Source organism: Nicotiana tabacum, chromosome 16 (genome assembly GCF_000715075.1).
Source record: "Nicotiana tabacum cultivar K326 chromosome 16, ASM71507v2, whole genome shotgun sequence".
Taxonomy (NCBI): domain Eukaryota; kingdom Viridiplantae; phylum Streptophyta; class Magnoliopsida; order Solanales; family Solanaceae; genus Nicotiana; species Nicotiana tabacum.
Window position 1 is genome coordinate 132,006,439 of NC_134095.1, and position 22,251 is coordinate 132,028,689.

Here is a 22,251-nt window from a genome sequence, read left to right on the forward strand (position 1 = left end):
GAAGTGTGGACCGCACAATTGTGATTGCTACAACAAAAAGGGAACTGTGGCCGCACAATTGTAGTGTGGACTGCACAAATTGAAAAGGGAAAATACAAACTCTCTGAAATTTTGTTTGTTAGAGAAATGGCCAAAGTGCAGCTGCGCAAGGAAATTTGCGATCCGCAACAAATATCTGCAGCCGCGATGGTATTTCTACTAACCGCAGATCAATAAAGGCCTTTGAGCCTCATGTAATAGAGTACGTACTGCAGGAGGAATTCTGTGGCTGCACTCGTCCCTTTATCCCTCAAGCCAGGCTCGTCAGTATAAATAGTAACTTTAGGGTCACTATACAACTTTTTTCCCTCTCTGAGCTCTCAAAGTTCTAAAAATTAAAATTTCTTGTTAAAGTAGCCGCTCACAAGCATAACAACTGTTGATCACTCATCTGTTGCATTCACTCATCTCTGGTATGCATTATCATCTTGATTAACTTCTCTAAAGTTTTAGATTTTTAGTAAATTTGGAACTATTTGTCTATGAATTTATTTGAACATTGTTGTGGGGTGAATATGTTGTGGGTAGATTAATAATTTCTCTACGGGGACTGGGTTACTTGATTTTCATACTTAATTGTTAATACCATGTCGATTGTGCAAAAAAATGTTAACCCTAAGACCACTGTTCATAAAAGTTTTGAAATATGTGTCCACACAAGAAATTGTGAGGTCTACAGAAGTTGAAATTAAGGGTCTTTGGTCAAGCATGATTTTGCGGCCGCACTTGAAATTGTGCCGACCGCAGAAATCCCATCGCGGTCACAGAAAAGTGTGTACGGCCGCAAAACAGCCCAATCTCTTTCTTTAGAAAGTTGAAATTTTGGGAATTTGATGTTCGACCACAATAAAAATTGTGCGGACCGCAATCCAAGTCTGTGGACCGTAAAGGAGAAATGTGTAGTCCGCAATGCCCAATCTGCGGCCGCCAACAATATTCTGTGGACCGCAATTCCCTACCCTGAAATCATGTTTTACAATATGTTGTGCACTGTCTCTCTGGTGTGTTCTTACATGTTTACAATTTAATTGAAATTGACACCTGCTTTTGCTTGGTATAGAACATGGTTCGATCTAGAGGAAGGGGCGACACTTCAAAGAGAAGGGGTTACTCTTCTCGAGGACGAGGAAAGAGACCCATGCCTAGTTCCCAACATCCTGACAGTAGAAAGAAGATAGCAACAGGCAGATGGCAAGGTGTCGAGTCCTCATAATCTAGCTCTTACGCCCCATTTAGGGAAGCATCGGAGGGTAACTTGGTCCAAGAGATGCCAGTTGTCCAATCGTAACCACCAGGAAGATATCAGCTCAAGGACGAGCCTTCCATATCACATAGTACCTTCGAGGGGTCAGAGAGTGCCAGTTACGCTTCCAAGCCCTCCTCTACACCTGTCCTTGAGGCACCAGTGACTACAGTTGATGATATTTTGGATGATGGTTGAGGGGGAGATGCCACAATTGCCAACCTTGAGCGGTCGAAGAAGAAAGGGGTCTGGGAAGACCGATTTGTCAATTTGGCTGCCTTATCCAGTTTTTGTGAGTGGTGGCCAACAATATTGCTCACTTTTGAGTGACAATTCCAATTGAAAGACCTTGAAAAGTACAATCCGGCAGTCTTGAGGCAGTTCCGAGAGCGGATGTGGTGGATGTGTTTCACCCAGAGTATAGTGGACGCAAAGGAGTATCTGGTTGGGGAATTTTACGCCATTGCGAAGCATTAAAAGAAAAAGACAAAAGTGTTGTTTGACCAGCTCACACTGAACACTTACTTGGGTATGAGGATGTCGAGCCCACACAGTACTTCCAAGTAAATTGGGAGAAAAGCTTAGTAAAATTTGACCTAAAATTTAAGTAAAATTATGAACCTAAATTGCGACAACTTTTGTCGACTTTGTTTCATAACTCGTTTGACTTCAAGACTCATGATATGGATATTATATCATTCAAATACCTTAAAACACAACCTCTTGAGAATATTAACCACCTCTAGGTTTACCCAAAAATGCGGGTTACAACATTCTTGATTCGTTTAACTTCTAATACTTGTTAACCACCCTTATACACCCTTGTATCATTTAAGACCAATATGATTAACTTCTTATCATCTTAAAGATAATCTCTTCATGGATTTACGTTGACTACCTTACGACATGAGCTAACATATGTGAATATGGGTTGTAACACCCTCCCTCCCTTAGAAACATTCGTCCTCGAATGTAAGGGTTTATGGGGAGTCTAAATCATCGTGGATTATGGACACTAGCCAAACTTGCAAGCAGTTAAACCTAACGTATTGCCTCACAAGGATACACAAAGCATTATGGATATGTACATTATCTACATATCACCATTTTGTATCAATGAAGAGTATTCTCAAGCTATTGCTTACCTCATAGAGTTGTTTCACCTTCTAATGCGTCCTGTGTTCCCCTGGCATTCTCGTTATCTTCATTCTGGAACAGGTAAGGGTATTTAGACTTCATCTCCTCTTCTGCTTCCCATATCCTTTCTTCTATATTCTTGTTTTCCACAATACTTTGACAGAAGCTACATCTTTTATTCTCAGCTTGCGGACTTGTCGATCTAATATAGCCACTAGCACTTCTTCATATGATAGATCCTTTGTAACTTGTACATCTTTGATAGGGACGAATCGAAAAGGGTCTCCAATACATTTCCTCAACATAGATACATGGAATACCGGGTGGACAAATTCCAATTCGGATGGCAATTCTAACTCATAAGCAACTTGTCCAATTCGTCAAAGAATTTATACGGCCCGATATAATGCGGACTTACCTTACCTTTCTTCCCGAAATGCATAACACCATTCATCAGTGAAATCCTCAGGAAAACCCAATCACTAACCTCAAACTTCAAATCACGACATCGAACATCGGAATAAGACTTTTGCCTGATGTGCACCGTCCTCAGTCGCTCTTGTATCACTTTCACCTTCTCAATGGCTTGGTGAATCAAATATGGCCCATATAATTCTGTTTCACCGACTTCGAACCATCCAACTGGTGATTTACATCTCCTCCCATATAGTGCCTCGTACGGGGCCATTTTAATACTGGAATGGTAGCTATTATTGTAGGCGAATTCTATGAGCGGAAGATAGTCATCCCAATTCCCCTTGAAATCTAGAACACTTGCTCGTAGCATATCTTCAAGTGTCTGAATGGTACGTTCAGCCTGTCCGCCAGTCTACGGATGGAATGCAGTGATGATATTCACATGTGTGCCTAAATCCTTTTGAAAAGACCTCTAAAAGTTAGCCGTAAATTGAGCTCCTCAGTCTGATATAATATATACCGGCACACCATGAAGCCTAACAATCTCCTTGATATACAACTTCACATAATCTTCAACCATGTAAGTTGTCTTAACTGGCAGAAAATGGGCACATTTTGTAAGTCGATCAACTATCACCTAGATGGAGTCAAAGTTATGATAAGAGCGATGTAATCCAATAATGAAGTCCATATTAATCACCTCCCATTTCCAGGTCGAAATCTCTATATTTTGAATCAATCCATCGGGTTTCTAATGCTCGATCTTTACTTGTTGACAATTAAGACACTGAGCTACAAATTCTGTAATAGACTTCTTCCTGTTATCCTACCAATACTGCTCCTTAACATCATGATACATCTTTGTCGAGCTGGGATGGATGAAATATTGGGATTGATTAATCTCAATCATAATCTTCTCTCACAACCCTGCCACATTAGGCATACATAATCGGCCCTGGTATCTCAGTACCCCATCTCCTCCAATCTCGAAAGCTGTAATCTCACACTATTGAATGCTCTCTCAATCTTACTAAGGTAGGATATTCATATTGACGTGCTTTTACCTCGTCTACCAAAGATGATTCTGTTGTATTCTGTATAGTAACACCTCCATCATTAGAATCCAACAATCTGATTCTCATATTGGCTAGCTGATAAAGCTCTTTTGTCAACCCCTGTCTACCTGCCTCAATGTGTACTAAGCTTCCCATTGACTTACGACTGAGTGCATCTGCCACAACATTGGCTTTACCGGGATGGTACAATATCTCGACATCGTAATCTTTTAGTAATTCAAGCCACCTACGCTACCTCAAATTCAACTCCTTCTGCTTGAAGATGTATTGTAAACTCTTGTGATCTGTGTTGATGTCAACATGGACGCCGTATAAGTAGTGTCGCCATATCTTCAAAGCATATATTACTGCAGCCAATTCCAAATCATGGGTCAGGTAATTCTTTTCATGCTTCTTCAATTGTCTTGATGCATAAGCAATCACCGTCCCATGTTGCATCAATACGCACCCAAACCTATACCTGAGGCATCACAATATACCACATAGCCTTTTGTTCCTTCTGGGAGAGTGAGCACTGGCGCGGATGTTAATCGATTCTTTTGCTCCTGAAACTTTATTCACAAGCGTCAGACCATTGGAACTTAGTAGCTTTCTGTGTTAACTTAGTCAGTGGTGCTAATATAGAGGAAAACCCTTCTACAAATCACCTATAATATCCTGATAGCCTAGGAAACTGCAAACTTGTAATGGTATTGTAGGTCACGGCCAACTTTTTACTGCATCGATCTTTTGAGTGTTGACACTAACACCCTCGTCAGATATCACATGGCCAAAGAATGCTACTGAGTTCAGCCAGAATTTACATTTGGAGAGTTTAGCATATAACTTACGATCCTGAAGCGTCTGTAATACTATCTGCAAGTGACCTGCATATTACACCTCCGAATTAGAATACACCAGAATGTCATCAATGAATACGATCACGAACACATCAAGATAGGGCCTGAATATAGTATTCATGAGATCCATAAAAGCTGTTGGGGCATTTGTTAGCCCGAACGACATCACCAAGAACTCAAAGTATCTATATCTTGTTCGAAAGGCCGTCTTTGGAATAACCTTCTCCTTAACCCCCACCTGATGATACCCTGAACGAAAGTCAATCTTGTAGAAATACTTGGCACCCTGAAGTTGGTCAAACATGTCATCAATCCTTGGAAGTGGATACTTGTTCTTTATAGTAAACTTATTTAACTGTCGATAATCGATACACATCCTTAACAACCCATCCTTCTTCTGCACTAACAAAACTGGCGCACCCCAAGGTGAAGTGTTAAGTCTCATGAAGCCCTTATCCAACAAGTCCTTCAACTGCGCTTTCAACTCTCGCAACTCTGCCGGAGCCATCCTGTATGGAGGAATAGATATGGGTTTGAGTGTCAAGCAACACATCAATGCTAAAATCAATCTACCTTTCAGGAGGAAGGCCTGGGAGTTCATCTAGGAAAACATCTGGAAATTCATTGACTATGGGGATTGATTGTAGAGTAGGCGGCTTCGCCTCCGCATCCCTAACGCGAACGAGATGATAAATGTAACCTTTTGAGATCATCTTCCTTTCCTTAAGATAGGAAATAAACCTACCTATCGGCGTAGCAATGTTCCCATTCCATTAAATGATGGGTTTACCAGGAAACTGAAACCTAACCATCTTCGTAGGACAGTCAACAATTGCATAGCATGAGGACAACCAGTCCATTCCCATTATCACATCGAAATCAACCATTTCTAACTCAAATAAATTCGCTGAGGTTTGACAACTACAAATCATCACTGTGAAACCTCTATATACCCTTCTAGCAATCATAGAATCTCCTACCGGAGTAGATACCGCAAGTGGTTTACTTAATAATTCAGGTTCAACGCCAAACTTATTAGCCACAAAGGGTGTAGCATATGATAATGTAGATCCCGGATCAATCAGCGCATATACATCATAAGAAAACACAAACAATATACCATTAACAACATCCGAAGACGACTCGAGATCCTGTCGACCTACTAGAGCATAGGTTCTATTTTGAGCACCACTCGAACTCGGCACTGCACCTCTACCTCTACCACGATCTGTCGACTGCTGAAAACCCCGTGCTGGAGGTCGAACTGATGAGGAAGAACCAAACACAGATCTAGTCGGTTGAGCCATACCACGACCTCCTCTGTTCGGACAATCCCGCATTATACGGCTAGGCTCTCCGCAAAAATCGCACGCATCAGAACCTCGACGTCACAATCCAAAGTGGGACTTGCCGCACTGATCACAATGTGGTGTTAGGGGTCTCGTCTGACTAGTATCCATGTGATATTGCGAGCCTGATGCCCACGAACTCTGACCTGGAACAGAATAGGTAAATCAATCATATCGAGGCCTTTGAAACTATGAAGGAGCACTAACTACAGGTGGTTCCAAACTCCTCGAAGACTAGGGCCTTACACTGCCTCTGAAGTCATTAGAATAGCCTGCAAATCTCGCCCTCTTATGCTGGCCCCTATCCTGCTCCCTATTTGCCCTTTGCTGGCGCTTACGATCCTCTAGGGTCTGGGCATAAGCTTGAATACGGGAAATATCCATGCCCTCCACCAAGGAGGCTGTCGTGCACTCATTTATTAGATGTGGTCCCAACCCGTTCACGAACAGATGTACCTTATCGCCCATCTCGGCCACCATATGGGGAGCATACCTTGCTATAGAATCAAACTGCATACTATACTCTCGCACACTCATATTACCTTGTCGAAGGTTCAAGAACTTATCAGCTCTAGCTCGTCGTATCTCAACTGGCAAGTAGTGATGAAGAAAGGCTTCAGAAAATTCCTTCTGCACAACTAGAGGTGAGTTTGGACCCCTAGATCTCACCCAACTATCATACCAGATAATCGCTAAATCTCGTAACCGATAAGAAGACAACTCTACTGCCTTTGTATCACTAGCATGCATAACCCGCAGTGTACAATGAACCTGATCAATAAAAGTCTACGGGTCCTCCTTGGGGTTTGATCCGGTAAACACTGAAGGGTCTAGATTAATAAAATCACGAACTCTCGTACTAACCGGTTTATCAACAACATCGGTATTCTACCTCTGAGCCTGATTAGCTACCAAGCTAGTCAACAACTGCACCGCACTCTGCATATCCTGGTATGTAGTGCCAGACGGAGGAACTGGTAGTTTTGGGTGCCTCCTAATATCCTCTGGAGGAGAGGAAGTAGATGAGGTATGAGACGACATCTCACTCTGTGCCTCACATTGGCCTGCTCTGGTATGAGGAACCTGACTGGTACCCTCTCCCGTAGCTGTATCATGTCGTCTACTAATTGCTTGCTTCCTAGTCAAAGGCATCGCCGAACGAAAACAAGGTGAATATTAGAGACGAACACTTACGACTCAACTCTACGCACGATCTAGATTGAGGAAGAAGGTAACAACCCTAGATGTCATGTAGCCTCCTGATTATAAATATGGCGCGCTACACATCTATAATTAAGACTCTACTAGACACGGCTCATAGACAATCCCTAGGATAGACTGGATCTGATACCAAGTTTGTCACGACCCAAACTGGAGGGTCATGATTAGCACCCGAGCCATATTTGCCGAGCACCAACGCACATTTTATCTAACCTTCCTTATTATCGTTAAGGGTCGACAAGATCAATATAAATGTAGACATGGATCATGAACAACCAATAATGAAAGATAATGGCATGAACATACATAACACGGGATGACCAGATAGCCAAGAAACTATATATAAGGTACGAGCTACAATGCTGCCATGAAAGACTATACAAAAAAATTCAGCCGACAAGGCATAACAAACTATACATGAGTCGGCACCTGTCTATGAGCCTCTAAAGGAGCATAAGTGCTACAACATTGCCGGAACAGAGCCCCAACATACCCATAATGTCTATAATAAAAATGCATACCAAGACCACGGCAAGTCCAGAGAAGGGATCTTGCCAATAGCCGCTGAACTAGGCAGCCTACTGTGGCAGGGGAGCTGCGTCTACCTATCTATCAAGACCTACAACACCACATGCAACGTCTACAAATAAAAAGGATGTCAGTACAAATAAAGTACTGAGTATGTAAGGCGGGAAAGCATAAGTAAGAACAGTAATGTAAACAGGGATAAAGAATTTACAACCTGTAACATCTGGGTACCTCTAAGGGCTACTGACATGAAATGCATGATACATACATATATATACCTAAACTTTTAAAACATATGCCTTTGTGGGAATCATCATCATGTCGTACCCGGCCATAATAGGCTCGGTAAAAACGTACCCGGCCATAATAGGCTCGGTAAAAACATACCCGGCCATTATAAGGCTCGGTAGAATCATACGCGGCCACATGGAGCTCGGTAAAACCCAATTAATCAGTGGCTGCACAATAGGTGTCGTACCTGGCCGACTATAGCACGGCTCAGTAGAGTAAAATAGATACATATATATAGTGCATGTTCGACTCATGAAATCACGTTCTAAACTTTTCGGAGTGACATAAGGTCGGTATCCTCCGTACACGTTATTAGGACTAACTCCTCATCATGAATCTTGTAAGAATCAGGAAGTACCAACAACATTGATAACATAAGAATAAGAGAAGCAACATCAACATCAATCCTTCCATAAGAAGGGAAACAATGTAAGCACTGCTAGCTTCTAAGAGTAGAGTATCTTTGGAAGCTCGATTACATTATGTACAATCGAAATCGTGCAAAAGAAGGAAAGGGATAGCCTCACATACCTTGTATATACTTCCTAATACCAAACTATGCAAATTTCACGACTCTTTAGTATACAATAAGAGAAATGACAATATCGTTATCGTTTAGGCGTCGTAACTATTATGTATCGACCACAACCTATTTTACGAGGAAACGGACAGCACCTCCCCTATTTATATGACTTTTCACAAGTCAAAACAATCACCAAACAGCCTAAACAACATCAATAATAATCATATTGAGCCTCCCAAAATAGTCCACTAACCAACAACACTACTACCAAGCCTTTCGATATATGTTTCACAAGTTCTAGCTTCAACGACTTAGCCGCAACTTGGATAATATTAAATACATGTAGAGTAAGAGGTTCCTTAACTTTAAGCAAAAATAACAACTCCAATTTGACCTTAATTTTCCACGAAATATCCCTCCAATGCTGCCACAAGAAGAAGGAAGCAAAACTAGCAATCAATTTTGTTTTTTTGGCACTAGAATCACTTTAGAAGACTTGAAATCACCTAGGGTTGATATTAAAAACTTGAGAGAGTATTTACAGAACATAAACCATTTAAAACAACCTCCCACATGAGCTGGAACAACACAAAAATTAGCAACAACAAGAAGAACAAGAAACTTGCTAGCGGCACGGGATTCCCGACACTTGATTTGTGTTGTTTGCCCTTTGTTTGGGTCTTGGATCATGAGAGAAACTTGAGAGAATGTTTTTAGGGTTTAAGGTCTGAATATACTGAAAATGAATGACTAAAAAAGGGGTTGAGGCATCTTATTTATATCCGTATGTCTTAAACTGCCTATATGGGCCCCATAGAGAGCTGATTGGCGAGGTCTCGCGAAAACGTGAATATCTCTCTACGCTGAGGTCGTATTGATGAACGGCTTAATGTGTTGGAAACTAGACTCATATATATTCAATTTTGTGGTATATCACCCTGTAATTCCAAGTAAATTGGGAGAAAAGCTTAGTAAAATTTGACCTAAAGTTTAAGTAAAATTATGAACCTAAATTGCGACAACTTTTGTTTCATAACTCGTTTGACTTCAAGACTTATGATATGGATATTATATCATTCAAATACCTTAAAACACAACCTCTTGAGAATATTAACCACCTCTAGGTTTACCCGAAAATACGAGTTACAACATCCTTGATTCGTTAACTTCTAATACTTGTTAACCACCCTTATACACTCTTGTATCATTTAAGACCAATAGGATTAACTTCTTATCATCTTAAATATAATCTCTTCATGTATTTACATTGACTACCTTACAGCATAAGCTAGCATACGTGAATATGGGTTGTAACAGCAGCCGACTAGACCCGAGTCAGAATGAGACATACCTTCTGATCCCACGGGTAGTTCTAGTCGCCTCCATCATGGCCGGGTACCCGATTAATGTGGGTGCCATGATTTTTGCCAACATATCTGTGGTCGCTAGGCAAGGCGATACCTCTTACCGGTATCCCAACACCACTACTGAGTACCTTACGGATGCACGGGTGGAGCCTAGGGATTTTAATACTAAGGTGCGAGTGAAGAATACCTTCTCATGGTACTCTTTGATGGGTGATGGAAACCCAAATAAGAAGGGTCAGCCTCCTACTACTGCGAGCCAAACTGACGAGCCCACCATGGTAGTTGCAGAGACAGTTGACTTGCCATCTGCTTCAATAAAGCCTTCAGTCGGTGCGACAGATATGCCTCCACCTCCTTCTTCTGTTCCCCCAGCAACACCTATTACATGTTCTACTTCGGCTTTGAAGTTGGTGCCTATGCCCACTCATCCACTATCTGCGCTGCGAGTCTCCCAGACACTGGCGAGCCTAAACAATTGGATGCAGACAACCATTGCAAAGCTGTCTGACATATCCAGTACTGTTGCAGTGCAGTCATCCATTCTGGCACCCCAGATTCCTCCAACAGTGGAGGAGACTTTGAAGAAGCTCTTGGAGAACCAGACCACCATAATGAACACCTTGGTATGGATTAGTGATTGAGGAGCTGAGAAAGCAAGTAAAGAAAATGAGAAAATCCCAAGCATCCAAAAAATCAATTGACAGGCTGCGGACAGAGATGACCAAGCTTGCAGCAGCTGGAGATCTTCCATTTGACATACTGATAGATCCAGCTCTTTTAGCACTAGCAGCACCATCAATTCCAGTGGCACCAGCTAGCCAATCTAAGGAGCCAGACCTGGCTGCCAACACTGCTGAGATGGCGCGCCAGATGTTCACCAACTCAGCCACTCCTAGGGTCGAGGATGATGAGATCCAGTTAGAGGATACTGAGGGCGGTGACGCTGTTGGGACACGGAGATGTCCAAGGTGACATAGGGAGTCTTCTTCACTCTTACCTTTCCTTTACTCTTATTTTGTTAAGCATTGGGGACAATGCTTAATTTTATTCGAGGGGGTGGAGTTTATTTGATATGTTTTGATGATTCTGAGACATTTGGCATGTAATTAACTTAATACTATTTTCTTCTTCTTTATCCCTATTCTGTATATATTCTCTTTTTCCTCTATCATTATGTATATTTGTTATGCTTTCAGTAGTTTTGCTTTGTAGCTTCTTTATTTTGTTTTCTTATTAGTTAGTATTTAATTTAGTAGGTTCTTTTAATTTCGTAGCTTCTTGTTGATTTAGTAGCATCTTTTTATGTTTTAATGGATAATAATCCTTTGGTTTTCTTAATGCCACTGTTCTTTCCAAAGGTAGTTATTGTGTGAACCGGGTGACTCTTCCCAATGATGGATGGCGTGACAACCTTCTTAAGTGATTGGGCCCGTCTTTGTTGTCTAGGTAGTAATAATAGTAGTAATGAATAAAAAGACCTAATTGAGTCATGCTCTAAGAGTCAAACATGCCTCACTTGGTACCAACACACTTAACTACATGCTTATGATTAAAAACAAGTTTTTTTGGAAAGAAACAGCTCTAGTTAGTGACCTTGTGCTGACTTAGACAATCATCGAGTGGTTTAATCGAACCATAGTGATTTTCAATCTTGAATATGGTTGTTATGGGCCCTCGACTCTATCCTCTTTAACAATCCAGTTACGTGAGAGGTGAGATGTTTTTGTTTCAAGTCCAAGTACCAGTGCAAATGGTCTAGAACTTGCTCCGAATGTATTTCAATGCAAAATCTTAAGTTTTGCTTGGCTTGAGAAGTGATTGTAGGCTCTCCTTGACCCGATTGAATTTTTCCATTAGCCACCTATGTTGTTATCCCTAGTCAACCCATTTGGGCCTCAAATCTTTCTCATTTGATAACCATGTTATAAGCCTTTACCCGTTTTGTCGTGACCCTCTCTTGGCACCAGAGCTTTCCTTAACACTCTTGTGAAATAATTGACTAAAAATGTAAGTTTGGGGGAGAGATGAAGAACTTGAAAGGGGTATTAAGGCACACAAAAGAAAGGAGAAAAGAAATGATGAGAAATAAAGGCAAGAAAAGAAAAGAATAAAAAGAAAAATTCAAAAAGAAAGTGAATAAGTTAAAAAGTTGAAAGGATTCAAAGAAAAGTAATGATGCAAGGCATGGAGAAATCAAAGAGGGAGAAAGTGAATGTCATGATCAAGAAAGGAGGATGTTAAGTCTCTCTAGTTCTCCAAGGAAAAGAAAATGCCTCAAAGAATTGGTAAAACATGAGCCAAGAACAAGAAAAATGGAGTGCTTAAGGAAAGGTGAACCCACTCAACCATAGTGTATCCAACCTTAGTCCAAAAGCCTTCACTGCATCCTGAAAAAGCCCTACGTGATTCCAAACCGAGTGAGCTTACATTAGTGGCGATCTACATGAGGGGCAAGCCTATGGTACTTAAAGCCGTACTTGAGACATTCTTTTGAGAGAGATGAGTGAACTTTTCGCACATCTTTGGATTGAGTGATAAAATTCTTAAGCGAGATAGGCAAATGGAGAGTAGAAGATGAGGGGTTTTGGATCTACAATGACCTACATGAAAGAGCGAACTTCCTTGATGAATAAAGTCAACTCTTGATGCTCAAGTGTCACATTAGAACTATATGTGAAAAAGTTTAACTGCCGCCTTGTTGATAATACACAAGTAGTGTGGGTAATTGTTGCTACCAATTGATGTGTGAATGAATCACTTTTGATTGGTTGGAATGGCCCTTAACTTGTGGAGGTGAGAGCTATTTTATTTGCTTGAGGACAAGAAAAATCTTAAGTTTGGAGGAGTTGATAAGTGGCAATATTGACTACTTATTAGCACCTTTTAGCTTTTGTTTTTGTCTAAAAACTCTTAATTGTGTTCCCGCAACTAATGAGATGTGCTAAATTGCAGGAATATTGGAAGATGGAATACCAAGATGAAATTCAACTCAAAAAGGAGTAATCTGAACTCAAGACCATAAAAGGCACAGAAGCCTAAAATTACGGACCGCAGAATATCATCTGCGGCCGCAGAAGATGAAGGAAAAGCCATCAGAATTTAGTGCAAAATATCGTCTGCACATGAATTGTGCAGCTGCAAACAAAGGCTAAGACCAAAAGTTCAGAGAATGTGCATTCCAGGTCTCCCAAAAGTGCGGATCGCACAACAATTGTGCGCTGCAGAAGAAGAGTTATGTCGTCGTAGAGGTAAAAGTGCGGACCACAGAAGAGCAAGATGTGGCCGCAGTTACAATTCTGCAGATCGTAGAAAAAGTGCATTGCTGCCGTAGATTAGAATTATGCAGCCGCAGATTTTCAATCCTAACAACTTGAAGACTTCTGCAGACCGCACATGGAATTGTGTGGCCGCAGAACCTCCCGAAGGCCATTTTTGTCCGAAATTTTCAGTCCTGTATAAATAGACGAGTTTCATAATTTTAGGTCAACTGTTGAGATAAGAAGCTACAGTAGTTATTTCTCTTTACTTCTTTTAGTAGTTTTTCATATTTTGGGATATTTAACATAGATTTTATCATTTTAATTTTGCAATATGAGTTTATTACCATTTCTTCTTCTATTTCTTCAATTTCAAGCATGAAAGTTAGATTTTTACTAGGGTTGTGACACAACCATAGTATGTAAACCTTTTGGATGTTTAATTTAATGTTTGTTTATGGTTGAGTGTTTATTATTTAGCCTAGTTCATGCTTTAATTTGTGGAATTAATGGTTACAAACATTAGTTCATGCCTATTTAACTTAGTCTCTACTTGAGAAAGAGAGATTTAGTCTAGGAAAACTTTTCTAACAAGGAATTGGGTCAATCGAGAGATTGATAATCCCAATTAAAAGGTTCAACCTAGAGATAGTAATAACCCGACTTGAGCTTTTATCAACCGTTTTGTGCAATACTCATTTGGTCTTAAGAAAGCCAAATTAGGCAAAATCACTCTCTAACTGAGAGGTATTGAGTGAGTAATTTAGTGTTGATAGTTATAATACACCCTGACCAGCAAAATAAGTATTAAGGTTTATATCCCATTAGGCAAACACCTAGGTGACGGTCATAGCCCTAGGCTTTTTACAAAACTTAAAAAATAATAAAAATAATTTCTTAGTTTCAATTCTTGATTTGCAATCTTAGTTTAAATTAAACATAGAACCAACCCCAATTTGTAGAAGTGTAAATTGAGATAGTTCAAAATCAAGTACTACAATATATACTCCTAACACCCACGTATAGCTCCCTATGGAATTCGACCCCGACTCCTTGCTGGCTATTACTATTGCAGTCGACTGTCTCATAATCTTGATTTGAGGTGTAAACTTGGACAAGATCTGTCACGACCCCGGTTCGCCCTCCGTGAACCATCGTGACGGCACCTAGTCTCTACGACTAGGTAAGCATAAACTTGCGGAAGATAACCAAAACTTGCGGAAGTAAAACAATTTAAAAACAGAAATAAGGCAATAACTGTGTTAAATGTGTCGCTCGGCATACACCATGTTTAACTCTGAATACCAAAACATAAATTCAAGACCTGGAAACCCACGAATCACAAGCTGAGATCAATACTACATAGCTCTAGCTCCGGAAAAATCTAATAAGAACAGAAAAAGTATAAAAGGGCTAAATACTAAAAGCATGAATAGAAAGGGACTTCTCGATCTGCGGACGCGACAGATGTGCCTCGAAATCTCTAAAGCAGTTGCCTCCTCAAAGATGATAGGCCTGAGATCAGCGGTACCTGGATCTGCACATGAAAAGCATGCGCAAAAGAGGCATGAGTACACCACAGCGGTACTCAGTAAGTGCCAAGCCTAACCTCGGTTGGGTAGTGACGAGGAAGGTCAGGGCCCTACTGAGGTTAAACAAATATAAAGGTCAACAGTATAGGACAGAACAATATAAATAAGTATAGTAGTAAAATAACACAGGATATACAGAACAACAACAATTATACAGAACACGGTAAACATGGAAAGGAAATACAGCTCAGCACCAATAGTAACAATCGGGGATCTCCCAAGATACCGTCCTGTAGTCCCATCTTTACATATCCAGTGAATCTCTTGGGATATCGTCCGTAGTCCATCATATATATGTCCGAAGGATCTCCCAGGATCCCATCTCGTAGTCCAACTCATAGTGCGCGGGGATCTACCGGAATCACGTTCCGTAGTCCCAAATGTAAATACCTAGTATTGGGAGAATCTACCAGGTGTATTGCCGTAGTTCCATATAACTGTGCATGGGGGGTCTACCGGGAATCTAACCCATAATCCCAAAGTAAATGTGCAAGGGGATCTATCGGGAATCTAACCCGTAGCCCCAAAGTAAATAGACAAGGGGGAGCTACCAGAATCCCACATCCGTAGTTCCAAAATAAATACACAGCAGTAGCAGGAAGATAAAAAGAAATAGCAAAATTCATATTAAGGAAATAAGTGATTCTAGCCTAGCATTCTGCACAGAATTCAAGTAAGGCAGTTAAATCAAATGAAGCAATTAAGTCACTTAGACATGATTTCCTAAGCTAACAACAGGCTTAATAGTGCAAGTAATAGAAACAGGAAAGAAAACATACTAGTAAGTACTTAAAGAAAACCGGATTTTCAACAATTAGCACAAGTACGCACTCGTCACCTCACGTACAAGGCATTTCAATTACCAAATATACCAATTCTAAGGGGAAGGTCCCCCACACAAGGTTAGACAAGCCACTTACCTCGAACCGGCTCAAAATCAACCCAACACCACATCTTTGCCATGAGTACTCGACTCCATATGGCCCAAATCTATTCAATTCAATTGCATAATGTAAATAACACTTCAAGTAACTAATTCTACAATTAAATTCTAAGCTAATACGTTAAATTATGAAAAATGACCAAAATGCCCCTCGGCACGCATCTCAGAATCGGGTAAAATTTATAGTTTCAGAATCCTCACACTCTTACGAGTCTAACCATACCAAAATTATCCAAATCTGATGTCAAATTCCCGATCAAAACTCAATTTCTTGGCCTAAGAACTTTTCCCCAATTTTCATACAATTTCTGAAATTAAAGGTTGAATTCATGTTTAGGTTAATGGGTTACACGCAAAAGTGAGTTAAGAATCGTTACCCAATCGATACCTCTAAAAATCCCTCAAATTCTCGCTCAAATCCGAGCTCCCAAGCTTAAGTATTGATAAAAATGGCTATACCCTCGATCTTGAAATCTTATATCTGCCCAGAAAATTTCTTCTTCGCGAACGCGGTCAAAGCCTCGCGTTCGCAAAGCATAAAATAACTTTAACCATTTTTCCTTCTTCGCAAACGCGTCCCCTACTCCACGAACGCGATGCTTTGCACAGACGAACCTTTGTGAACGCAACGGGCACCACGCGAACGCGATGCACAAAACTCCACTAGGCTAATTCCTCTTCCGCGAACGCGAAGCCCAATCACGAATGCATAACACAACCATCCAGCCTCTTCGCGAACGTGTGGGCCCTCTCACGAACGCGAAGGACAATCTCCCCCCCAGTGTCCCAGCTCCTCTTCGCGAATGTGAGAACCTACTCGTAAACGCGATGAACGAAACTAAAAACTAACTACTGCAACATTTTCTGCAATTTCCTAAGTTCCAAAAATGACCCGTTGAGCATCCGAACTACACCTGAGGCCCCCGGGACCTCAACCAAACCTGCCAACCAATCCTAAAACATCATTCAAACTTGTTCCAACCTTCGAAATGTTCAAAACAACATCAAAACACCTAGTTTTCATCGGATTCAAGCTTAAAAATTCCAAAAACTCCAAAAACACACTTTTGATCAAAAAGTCTACCAAGCCTCGTCCGAATGACCTGAAATTTTGCACACACATTCCAAATGACATGACACAACTACTGCAACTCTCGGAATTCCATTCCGATCCTTGGATCAAAATCTCACTATCGAACCGGAAATTTCCAAAATTCAACTTCGGCATTTCAAGCCTAAATTAGCTACGGACCTCCAAAACACAATCCGAGCATGCTCCTAACCCCGAAATCACCCAACGGAGCTAACAGAACCATCAGATTTCCATTCTGAGGCCATCTTCACATTGTTCCGACTACGGTCAACTTTCCAACACTTAAGATCTCATTAGGGACTAAATGTCCCAAAACTCTCCGAAACTTAAAACCGAACATCCCGACAATCAAAATAGCGGAAATAGACTCGGGGAAAGCAGTTAATAGGGGATCGGGGCGTTAATTATTAAGACGACCGGCCGGGTCGTCACATCCTCCTACACTTAAACATTCGTTCGTCCTCGAACGAGCATAGAGACATACCTGAAGTAGTGAAAAGATGAGGGTAACGGCTGCGCATATCCTGCTCGGTCTCCCAAGTCGCCTCCTCAACTAGCTGGCCCCGCCACTAAACCTTTATCGAAGCAATGTTCTTTGACCTCAGCTTTCTATCCTATCTGTCCGATATTGCCACTGGCTCCTCAACATAAGATAGATCCTTGTCCAACTGGACTGAACCGAAATCCAACACGTGCGATGGATCACCGTGATACCTCCAGAGCATCGAAACATGGAATACCGGATGAACTCCGGCCAAGCTGGGAGGTAAGGCAAGCTCATAAGCAACCTTCCCAACACGCCTCAATATCTCAAAAGGGCCAATAAATCTCAGACTTAACTTTCCTTTCTTCCCGAATCTCATAACGCCCTTCATAGTCGAAATACAGCTCAGCACCAATAGTAACAATCGGGGATCTCCCAAGATACCGTCCTGTAGTCCCATCTTTACATATCCAGTGAATCTCTTGGGATATCGTCCGTAGTCCATCATATATATGTCCGAAGGATCTCCCTGGATCCCATCTCGTAGTCCAACTCATAGTGCGCGGGGATCTACCGGAATCACGTTCCGTAGTCCCAAATGTAAATACCTAGTACTGGGAGAATCTACCAGGTGTATTGCCGTAGTTCCATATAACTGTGCATGGGGGGTCTACCGGGAATTTAACCCATAATCCCAAAGTAAATGTGCAAGGGGATCTATCGGGAATCTAACCCGTAGCCCCAAAGTAAATAGACAAGGGGGAGCTACCAGAATCCCACATCCGTAGTTCCAAAATAAATACACAGCAGTAGCAGGAAGATAAAAAGAAATAGCAAAATTCATATTAAGGAAATAAGTGATTCTAGCCTAGCATTCTGCACAGAATTCAAGTAAGGCAGTTAAATCAAATGAAGCAATTAAGTCACTTAGACATGATTTCCTAAGCTAACAACAGGCTTAATAGTGCAAGTAATAGAAACAGGAAAGAAAACATACTAGTAAGTACTTAAAGAAAACCGGATTTTCAACAATTAGCACAAGTACGCACTCGTCACCTCACGTACAAGGCATTTCAATTACCAAATATACCAATTCTAAGGGGAAGGTCCCCCACACAAGGTTAGACAAGCCACTTACCTCGAACCGGCTCAAAATCAACCCAACACCACATCTTTGCCACGAGTACTCGACACCATATGGCCCAAATCTATTCAATTCAATTGCATAATGTAAATAACACTTCAAGTAACTAATTCTACAATTAAATTCTAAGCTAATACGTTAAATTATGAAAAATGACCAAAATGCCCCTCGGCACGCATCTCAGAATCGGGTAAAATTTATAGTTTCAGAATCCTCACACTCTTACGAGTCTAACCATACCAAAATTATCCAAATCTGATGTCAAATTCCCGATCAAAACTCAATTTCTTGGCCTAAGAACTTTTCCCCAATTTTCATACAATTTCTGAAATTAAAGGTTGAATTCATGTTTAGGTTAATGGGTTACACGCAAAAGTGAGTTAAGAATCGTTACCCAATCGATACCTCTAAAAATCCCTCAAATTCTCGCTCAAATCCGAGCTCCCAAGCTTAAGTATTGATAAAAATGGCTATACCCTCGATCTTGAAATCTTATATCTGCCCAGAAAATTTCTTCTTCGCGAACGCGGTCAAAGCCTCGCGTTCGCAAAGCATAAAATAACTTTAACCATTTTTCCTTCTTCTCAAACGCGTCCCCTACTCCGCGAACGCGATGCTTTGCACAGACGAACCTTTGTGAACGCGACGGGCACCACGCGAACGCGATGCACAAAACTCCACTAGGCTAATTCCTCTTCCGCGAACGCGAAGCCCAATCACGAATGCATAACACAACCATCCAGCCTCTTCGCGAACGCGTGGGCCCTCTCATGAACGCGAAGGACAATCTCCCCCCCAGTGTCCCAGCTCCTCTTCGCGAATGTGAGAACCTACTCGTAAACGCGATGAACGAAACTAAAAACTAACTACTGCAACATTTTCTGCAATTTCCTAAGTTCCAAAAATGACCCGTTGAGCATCCGAACTACACCTGAGGCCCCCGGGACCTCAACCAAACCTGCCAACCAATCCTAAAACATCATTCAAACTTGTTCCAACCTTCGAAATGTTCAAAACAACATCAAAACACCTAATTTTCATCGGATTCAAGCTTAAAAATTCCAAAAACTCCAAAAACACACTTTTGATCAAAAAGTCTACCAAGCCTCGTCCGAATGACCTGAAATTTTGCACACACATTCCAAATGACATGACACAGCTACTGCAACTCTCGGAATTCCATTCCGATCCTCGGATCAAAATCTCACTATCGAACCGGAAATTTCCAAAATTCAACTTCCGGCATTTCAAGCCTAAATTAGCTACGGACCTCCAAAACACAATCCGAGCATGCTCCTAACGCCGAAATCACCCAACGGAGCTAACAGAACCATCAGATTTCCATTCCGAGGCCATCTTCACATTGTTCCGACTATGGTCAACTTTCCAACACTTAAGCTCTCATTAGGGACTAAATGTCCCAAAACTCTCCGAAACTTAAAACCGAACATCCCGACAATCAAAATAGCGGAAATAGACTCGGGGAAAGCAGTTAATAGGGGATCGGGGCGTTAATTATTAAGACGACCGGCCGGGTCGTCACATCCTCCTACACTTAAACATTCGTTCGTCCTCGAACGAGCATAGAGACATACCTGAAGTAGTGAAAAGATGAGGGTAACGGCTGCGCATATCCTGCTCGGTCTCCCAAGTCGCCTCCTCAACTAGCTGGCCCCGCCACTAAACCTTTATCGAAGCAATGTTCTTTGACCTCAGCTTTCTATCCTATCTGTCCGATATTGCCACTGGCTCCTCAACATAAGATAGATCCTTGTCCAACTGGACTGAACCGAAATCCAACACGTGCGATGGATCACCGTGATACCTCCAGAGCATCGAAACATGGAATACCGGATGAACTCCGGCCAAGCTGGGAGGTAAGGCAAGCTCATAAGCAACCTTCCTAACACGCCTCAATATCTCAAAAGGGCCAATAAATCTCGGACTTAACTTTCCTTTCTTCCCGAATCTCATAACGCCCTTCATAGTCGAAACCCAAAGCAGAACCCGCTCTCCAACCATATAGGAAACATCACGAACCTTCCGGTTCGCGTAACTCTTCTGTCTGGACTGGGCTGTACGGAGTCTATCCTAAATCACCTTAACCTTCTCCAAAGCATCCTGAACTAGGTCTGTGCCCAACAATCTAGCCTCACCCGGCTCAAACCAACCCACCGGGAATCTACACCGTCTCCCATATAAATCCTCATACGGTGCCATATAAATCCTGGACTGATAGCTGTTGTTGTAAGCAAACTCCGCCAATGGCAAGTACTGATCCCAAGACCCTCCAAAATCAATCACACACGCATGAAACATATCCTCAAGAATCTGAATAGTGCGTTCGGACTGTCCGTCCGTCTAAGGGTGAAATGTTGTACTCAATTCCACCCGAGTACCCAACTCATGCTGAACGGCCCTCCAAAACCGTGATGTGAACTGAGTACCTCTATCTGAAATGATGGACACTGGAATACCATGCAGACGAACAATCTCCCGAATATAAATCGACGCCAACCGCTCCGAGGAATAAGTAGTACACACAGGAATGAAATGAGCGGACTTGGTCAGCCGATCCACAATCACCCAAATAGCATCAAACTTCCTCAAAGTCCGTGGGAGCCCAACTACAAAGTCCATGGTGATCCGCTCCCACTTCCACTCCAGAATCTCTATCTGCTGAAGCAACCCACCCGGCCTCTGGTGCTCATACTTCACCTGCTGATAGCTGAGGCACCGAGCTACAAATCCAACTATATCCTTCTTCATCCGCCTCCCCCAGTAGTGCTATCTCAAATCTTGATACATCTTCGCAGCACCCGGATGAATGGAATACCGCGAGCTATGGGCCTCCTCTAGAATCAACTCCCGAAGTCCATCAACATTGGGTACACAAATCCGACCCTGCATCCTCAATACCCCATCATCACCAATAGTCACATCTCTGACATCACGGTGCTGAACCTTGTCCTTGAGGACAAGCAAATGAGGGTCACCATACTGCCACTCCCTGATACAATCAAATAAGGAAGACCGAGAAACCACACAAGCTAGAACCTAACTGGGCTCCGAAAAATCCAATCTCACAAACTGGCTGGCTAAGGCCTGAACATCCATCGCCATAGGCCTCTCTGATGCTGGTAAATAAGCCAAACTCCCTAAACTCTCCGCCCGACAACTCAAGGCATCAGCCACTACATTGGCCTTTCTCGGGTGACACAAAATAGTGCTGTCATAGTCCTTCAGCAACTCTAACCACCTCCTCTGGCGCAAATTTAGATCCTTTTACTTGAACAAGTGCTACAAGCTCCGATGGTCAGTATAAATCTCACAGGGAACCCCGTATAAATAATGGAGTCAAATCTTCGAGGCGTGAACCATGGCAGCTAACTTAAGGTTGTGAATAAGGTAGTTCTTCTCATAAATTTTCAACTGTCTGGATACGTAGGCAATCACCCTACCGTCCTACATCAACACCACTCCGAGGCTAACCCTCGAGGCGTCACAATAGACCGTATAAGACCCCAAACCTATAGGCAATATCAAAATTGGGGTTGTGGTCAAAGCTGTCTTGAGCTTCTGGAAGCTTGCCTCACACTCCTCCGTCCACTGAAATGGATCACCCTTCTGGGTCAACCTGATCATAGGGGCTGCAATCGATGAAAATCCCTCCACAAAACGACGGTAGTAACCCGCCAAACCAAAGAA